Source organism: Sinocyclocheilus rhinocerous, unplaced genomic scaffold (genome assembly GCF_001515625.1).
Source record: "Sinocyclocheilus rhinocerous isolate Xijiao unplaced genomic scaffold, SAMN03320098_v1.1 scaffold324, whole genome shotgun sequence".
NCBI classification, from domain to species: domain Eukaryota; kingdom Metazoa; phylum Chordata; class Actinopteri; order Cypriniformes; family Cyprinidae; genus Sinocyclocheilus; species Sinocyclocheilus rhinocerous.
Window position 1 is genome coordinate 45550 of NW_015644072.1, and position 7464 is coordinate 53013.

The 7464-nt window shown below is 43.5% G+C and overlaps 1 protein-coding gene across 1 annotated transcript in view; it reads right to left on the reverse strand.

Annotated features, from left to right (window-relative positions):
• Nucleotides 1–6766, reverse strand: part of LOC107757921 (ras-related protein Rab-3A) — a 15185-nt gene extending 8419 nt beyond the window's left edge. Inside the window, exon 1 of the mRNA XM_016575528.1 lies at nt 6690–6766. The gene's annotated coding sequence lies outside the window, so the exon portion shown is untranslated. The remainder of the gene's footprint in view (nt 1–6689) is intronic.
• Between the last annotated feature and the right edge of the window lie 698 nt (nt 6767–7464).

Below are 7464 nucleotides of genomic sequence, written 5' to 3' on the forward strand. Positions count from 1 at the left end.
TTTTATATAAGGCACCGTTTAGGCACCGGAACCGTTTTAAAAAGTATCGATTTGGCACCGGTATCGAAAAAACCCCAAACGATACCCAACCCTAGTCTCATCCTCGGGTGAGCTTAATTTCTCATTTGGAGCTCAGGAGGAGAATGAAGTCTCCCTTGCAGCAACGGGGGGGCGGACTCACACCTTCTGACGTGGAGGACACTGCTGGGCTGCTGCCTTTAGGAGTCTGACGTGGAGTTGGTGGCCGTGCAAGCCCAGGCCACCGCAAGCATTGGGTTGGAGTATGTTTCACCGCCCTCCCCCAAGCGCTCGCGGTTGGATGATTGGTTTCTGGGGTCGGGAGGTGCTGGGCAAGCGCCCTCCCCCCTGGTGCCCTTCTTCCCGGAAGTGCACGGGGAGCTCACATGGTATGTGCTGCTTTCGGCCAGGACAAGCTTTGCGGGCTCCTCCTTCTTCACTACCCTGGACGGTGGGGCAGCGCGGAGGACAAGCCGCCGCCTTCACAAGCTCCCTGGTCCCGCTAAAGGAACAGGACATTCGTATCCTCAACTACCTTGATGACTGGCTGATTGTAGCTCAGTCCCAGGAGTTGGTTTGCGAACACAGGGACCAGGTCCTTTTGCACCTGCCCCGATTGGAACTTTGGGTCAACTGGGAGAAGAGCAAGCTCTCTTCTGTGCAGAGCATCTTTTTCTGGGTGTGGAGTTGGACACGGTCACCATGATAGCATGTCTTTCTCTAGACAGTGCTCAGTCAGTCAGTGCTGAATTGCTTGAGTTTGTTTAAGCACAAGACAGCGGTTCCACTGAAATACTTTCAGAGGTTCCTGGGGCATATGGCATCCTCAGCCGTGGCCACGCCGCTCAGTTTGATGCATATGAGACTGCTACAGCATTGGCTTCAGACTCGAGTCCCAAGATGGAATGAGATGATAGCACACATCGCATGGCTATCATGCCGATCTGTTGCCTCCTCTTCAGCCCTTGGTTGGACATTGTGTTTCTACGGGCAGGAGTTTCTTTAGGCCAAGTGACTAGGTGTGGTGTTGTCACAACAGACGCCGCCAAGACAGGCTGGGACGCCGTGTGCAACGGGCATGCAGTTTCGGGCTCCTGGAGAGGACCTCGCCTACATTGGCACATCAACTGCTTGGAGTTGCTGGCTGTGCTGTTGGCTCTGAGGAGGCTTCGGCCGTTGATTCAGAGCAATCACATGTTAGTCCGGATGGACAACACAGCGACAGTGGCATATATAAATTGCCAGGGCAGGATCCACTCTCATCGCATGTCGCAACTTGCCTGCCATCTCCTCCTTGGGAGTCAGCAGCAACTGAAACCACTGCGTGCTGTTCACATCCCAGGTGACCTCAATCGCGCAGTTGATGCACTTTCGCGACAGGTCACGCTCCGTGGAGAATAGCGACTCCATCCCTAGGTGATCCAGCTGATCTGGAGTCAATTCAGCGAGGCTCAGGTGGACCTGTTTGCCTCCCAGGAATCCTCCCATTGTGCCCTATGGTACTCCCTGACTGAGGCTCCTCTCGGCATGGATGCACTGGCTCTCTCCCTGAAGATGGCCTTCCTGATTGCGCTCACGTCTCTCAAGAGGGTGGGGGGCCTACAGGCTCTCTCAATTAGTGATTCGTGCCTAGAATTTGGGCTGGGCTTCTCTCACATTATCTTGAGACCCCCACCTGGATATGTGCCCAAAGTTCCCACTACTCCCTTCAGGGACCAAATGGTGAACCTGCAAGTATTTCCTTCAGAGGAGGGAAACCCAGTCTTGTCTCTGTTATGTCCAGTACGCGCTCTGCACATTTATGTGGACCGAACTCAGAGTTTCAGGCAATCTGAACAGCTCGTTGGCTGCTTTGGAGGTCAGCAGAAGGAAAGGCTATCTCCAAACAAAGAATGGCCCACTGGATTGTGGATGCCATTTCTTGGGCATATCAAGCCGAGGGTGTGGCATGTCCTCTGGGAGTGAGGGCTCACTCCGCCCTGGCATTGCTGCTACTTCGGCATTGGCACATGGTGCTTCGTTAGCAGACATATGTAGAGCTGCGGACTGGGCTACACCCAACACCTTTGCAAGATTCTACAATCTCCAAATGGAACCAGTTTCGTCTTGAGTTTCGGTAATATCGGGTAAGATCTCAACGAACTGGGTGAATGTAGTACTTCAGATAGCGCCTTTCCCCTCTCTGAGGTGATAACGTGCACTCTTAGTTCTAGTCCAGTATTAGAGACAGAGTTTGAATGTTTATAAGCTTACGACGTAATACCAAAAACATCTTGATTATGTATGGTAACCCTCATTCCCTGATGGAGGGAATGGAATGTCTGAATGAAAGTATGAGGGCTGTCCTTGAAAGCCCCCCCTGCACGCCAATTTTCATTGGCCTTTTCTGATACTCTCAGAGGTGATTGGGGCTTTCAAGGACGGCCCCCATACTGTCATTCCGACCCATTTCTCCGTTCCCTATATCAGGGAATGAGTTTTAGCATACGTAACCGAGATGTTTTTGGTATTACGTCGTTAGCTTAGCAATATGCAAACTCTATCTCTAACACAACTCCCCTGTGCATTTCGCATAAGGAGCACTATTTGTATGAGTTGCAGCCTATAATAGAGCTTTCCTACATAGCTGCTTATGTAGTGAGCAGACAGCAAGGCAGCTAACTAGGTTTTGGAACACAGCCATTGTGATTTAGTACATTTAGGAGCTTGCCGAGGATGGTAGACCATGCAAAAGCTCTACTTCAAAATGACTGTTTATTTGAATTGACTTTGGCTGAGTGAATCTTTGTCCTTTTCACTATCTGTCACTCATCCCTTGAGACCTGTGACCAAACAGCAGCGGTAGAGTCACCAGCTACTGAAAATCAGTCAAGCAAGAAACTCGGAACAAAATGAAACATCTGAGCGGCTGCCAGGCCATGGCATTAATCGTAAATTTTCTTTTGGTGTCAGATCAATATTTGGTACAGAACCTTCTGAATACAAAACACCGTCTTTTTAACACCTCCATCAGAATGTGACAACAGCGGCGACTCCTACTGTCCATCTGAAGTTCACATGAGCTGCTGTAATTATCATTATAATCAGTGATTGTGTAACTTTATGGCTGTAATAGTTTAAAATACTTTAAATCGCTATTAATATCTTAAAGAGAAAACCAAAAATGAAAGTTTGCATAAAATGCACTCACCCTCAGGCTTTCCAAGATGTAGTTTGTTTCTTCATCAACAGATTTGGAGAAATTTAACATTACATCACTTGCTCACCAATGGATCCTCTGCAGTGAATAGGTGCCATCAGAATGATAATCCAAACAGCTGATAAAAAACATCACAATAATCCAAAAATAATCCACACGACTCCAGTCCATCCATTAACATCTTGTGAAGTAAAAAGCTGCGTATTTGTATGAAACAAATCCATCATTAAGGCGTTTTTAACTTCAAAGACAAAGCTTCCAGACAAATTGAGTCCATAATCAATAATAACGCTTCCTCCAGTGAAACAGCCCATACTCTGCTGTCCTCTCACATTAAAATCCACCCACATAATTGTTTAAAACTCTTTTGGACTGTTTTCACTTGTAAACAGTGCTTGATCTGTGCATATTTCTCTCCTAATTCAGACGAGACGACTTTTCCACTGGAGGAAGCGTTATTATGGATATAGGACTTGTATTTTAGACTGAAATGACAGTTTAAAGTTAAAAACGTCTTAATGATAGATTTGTTTCTTACAAACATGCAACTTTTCACTTCACAAGATGTTAATTGATGGACTGGAGTTGTGTGGATTATTGTGATGTTTTTATCAGCTGTTTGGACTCTCATTCTGACGGCACCCATTCACTGCAGAGGATCCATTGGTGAGCAAGTGATGTAATGCTAAATTTCTCCAAATCTGTTCTGATAAATAAACAAACTCATCTACATCTTAAATGGCTTGAGGGTGAATGCATTTTCAGCAAATGTTCATTTTTGGGTGAACTATTCCTCTAAGGTTAAATTTGATTACTCATTACTCTTTTCTGTAAGACAAGTACCAGGCCGGATATCGAAGGGGAGCAGGGAAGAAAGAGATAAAGAGAGTTAGAGATCTGGAGGACAAATGTAACATGAGTTTCCACGCTGTATTTATTGCAATGACTCAACAGAGCACGGAAAAACAGATTGGGATCAAGTGAAAAGCAATATTCAGAACTCACATATGTCTGACAGACACATTTAGCCTAGCTATAAAAGAAAATGCTGAAGAGATGAAACACTGTGCAAGCATTTCACATTGACAAGGGCAGATGTTTGATTCTTATCAGGCTTTCTCTGAAAGGTTCTACTTCACATGAGGACTAACTGGCCATTCCACCTTTAAATTAAGCTCATTCTGACAGAGGCAGTAGAGTGATATTTCTCTTAAAGGGGTCCTATTATGCTCTTTTACAAAGTATTGATTATGCTTTGGGGGGTGTACTAGAACATGCTCTCATGCTTGGTGGTTCGAAAAACGCATTATTTTTCACATAATTTACATTATTAAAATACCTTTCTCCCCAGCCTGGCACAAACGGCTCGATTAGTTCCGGCTTTGATGAAGGTCCACCTTCCGAAAAACAAAATGTGTTGTGATTGGTTAGCTGTCCCAGTGCGTTGTGATTGGAGAACAGCTTAGACGGTGTTTCAGTACTGCTTTTATTTTCCAGCAGGATTTGGCACCTGCCCACACTGCCAAAAGCATCAAAAGTTGGTTAAATGACCATGGTGTTTGGTGTGCTTGACTGGCCAGCAAACTCGCCAGACCTGAACCCCATAGAGAATCGATGGGGTATTGTCAAGAGGAAAATTATCTTTTCCTGCTCATCTGAAAATGCAGATGAGCTGAAGGCCACTGTCAAAGAAACCTGGGCTTCCATACCACCTCAGCAGTGCCACAAACTGATCACCTCCATGCCACGCCGAATTGAGGCAGTAATTAAAGCAAAAGGATCCCCTACCAAGTATTGAGTACATGTACAGTAAATGAACATACTTTCCAGAAGGCCAACAATTCACTAAAAATGTTTTTTTATTGGTCTTATGAAGTATTCTAATTTGTTAAGATAGTGAATTGGTGGGTTTTTGTTAAATGTGAGCCAAAATCATCACAATTAAAAGAACCAAAGACTTAAACTACTTCAGTCTGTGTGCATTGAATTTATTTAATACACAAGTTTCACAATTTGAGTTGAATTACTGAAATAAATGAACTTTTCCACGACATTCTAATTTATTGAGATGCACCTGTATCTATATACACGCACACTATGTACATGTAGTTTTTTACATTATATAGTTAACATACAGTGCACAGTGCACAAAAGAACAAGACTGTTTGATACTGCGTTCTACAATGCAACATGTTTTGACCTTATAGTTCCAAGAGCCTACTGTAATGTCAGCTGTGATATTTAACATGTCTTAAGTCATAATTTTAACAGACTACTTAATGTTAATATGAAAATGCCTTCAAGTCTGTGTAACACAAAAGGAAAAAATTTAGAAGAATGTGCAGGTTGCTCATTTCCATGCAATTACAATAAAACTGAAGTGATCCACGTAATAAAGTTGCACAATTTGGATAAACATGACAGCGAGTAAATTAAAAAAAAATTTTACAAAAAGATTCCACTGCATAACTGGATGCCACATAATAAGTGTCCATACAGTATGTACTGCACAGCAGTACCCAGAATTCATTCTGAACAGAGACAATTGGACTCATTGGGATTGGAGATTGGCATTGTATTCCGGTTTAGGGCAACATGATTTTTTTAGACAGAGAACTCATAGGATGGTTGAAGGAGAAACTGAATGTTCCTATCCTAACTTGTATTAGAGATTTTGACAAGTTTAATTAGTTTCAGCTTTGGCCTGGTTCTATGTATGTTTATCACAATCAAAGCAAATTCCACCAGACGCAGCACAAACTCGACAAAAAGGCTTCTCCTCTGGAGACCCCTGCGATTCAGCACACCGCATCTGGTGTGTCTGAAAGATTCGCAGAGCACCAAAGCATCCTAAAGTCAGCATCTCTCCTGATAACAGAGGGCTCCAGCAGACTAAAAAATAGAGGCTAACTTTTAGACCAGCTGCTCTTTCAGCCTAACAAAAACAGACTGGCAGACCACCTTGGGGAGGGGGACGGAGCACATCTTTATGGCTATATTGTTGTAAAAAAAAAAAATAAATACTGGTTTCAGCAGTAAGCTAATATTAAAGTAAAATTATGACCAGTAAAAGATCAGAGCATCCTTACATAATAGGAAACAGCACATGTACATGCAACACTGCTGCTGCGGAGGATATTTTCACCTGATTCACCCATCTTCTGAGATGATACTAAAGAACTCAACGATTCATTATTCTCATTTAGATATATAAAAGACGAAGAGGCAAACAATCTTTCGAATCCGTGCAATGTAATGCCAAGGCTTCAAAGGCTATGTGGCAGATGTGTCTTTGATGGGGAGTATAAATATAAGCATAGGATGCGCGATGTCCATGTCAGATGAAGGTTATTCTTCTTACTTTGGGCTCATTTTTCGCAGCTTCCCCGGCGAAAAACGCACACATCAAGTAAATATTACAAATCATTTAGCGCAAAGTATTTAAAAACGCATATTACTGCCGTTGTCTTACCGTAAAAGCCGTTTTAAGCGTCACTTACGCCAATACTGCGTCTCTTCCAACACCTGCAGACACTTTGACGTCACTTGAAAGACGTGTGACGCCAAGAGGGGCGGGGTCAGAGCTTTGATTGACGGCTCGGAGAACTAATGCTAACAATGCAGTCCCACCCACAGGACGTTAAATATTCAAGAAGCATTAAAACCAGCATCATTCATTATGTAGGAGCGTGGCTTCGGTCTCTCCATAATTAATCAATAAAAATGGTCGCAGAAAATGAGCAGCTGACACAGGGTTTTGTTTACATTAAAAGTGCAGGTCAGTGTCCTTTTCACCATGCTGATATGTAAGCAAGGTTTGACTCTTTATTGGTCATGTTTCTTTTAACAAATCACCATGGCAACCATGGCTAACGCAAATACAGTATAGTTATTATTGTTATTACTGTAAAATCATAATAAAAAGCGTCACTTACGCCAATACTGCGTCTCTTCCAACACCTGCAGACACTTTGACGTCACTTGAAAGACGTGTGACGCCAAGAGGGGCGGGGTCAGAGCTTTGATTGACGGCTCGGAGAACTAATGCTAACAATGCAGTCCCACCCACAGGACGTTAAATATTCAAGAAGCATTAAAACCAGCATCATTCATTATGATAAATTTTTTTTAGCCAATCAAACGCTTTCTAGAATGAGAATCAGTCATTATAAAACTGCATATCACCAAGGAGGCCTGTAATACCTGGAGAGATATGGTTAGCATTAGCATCGAAGCTAACCAGACAA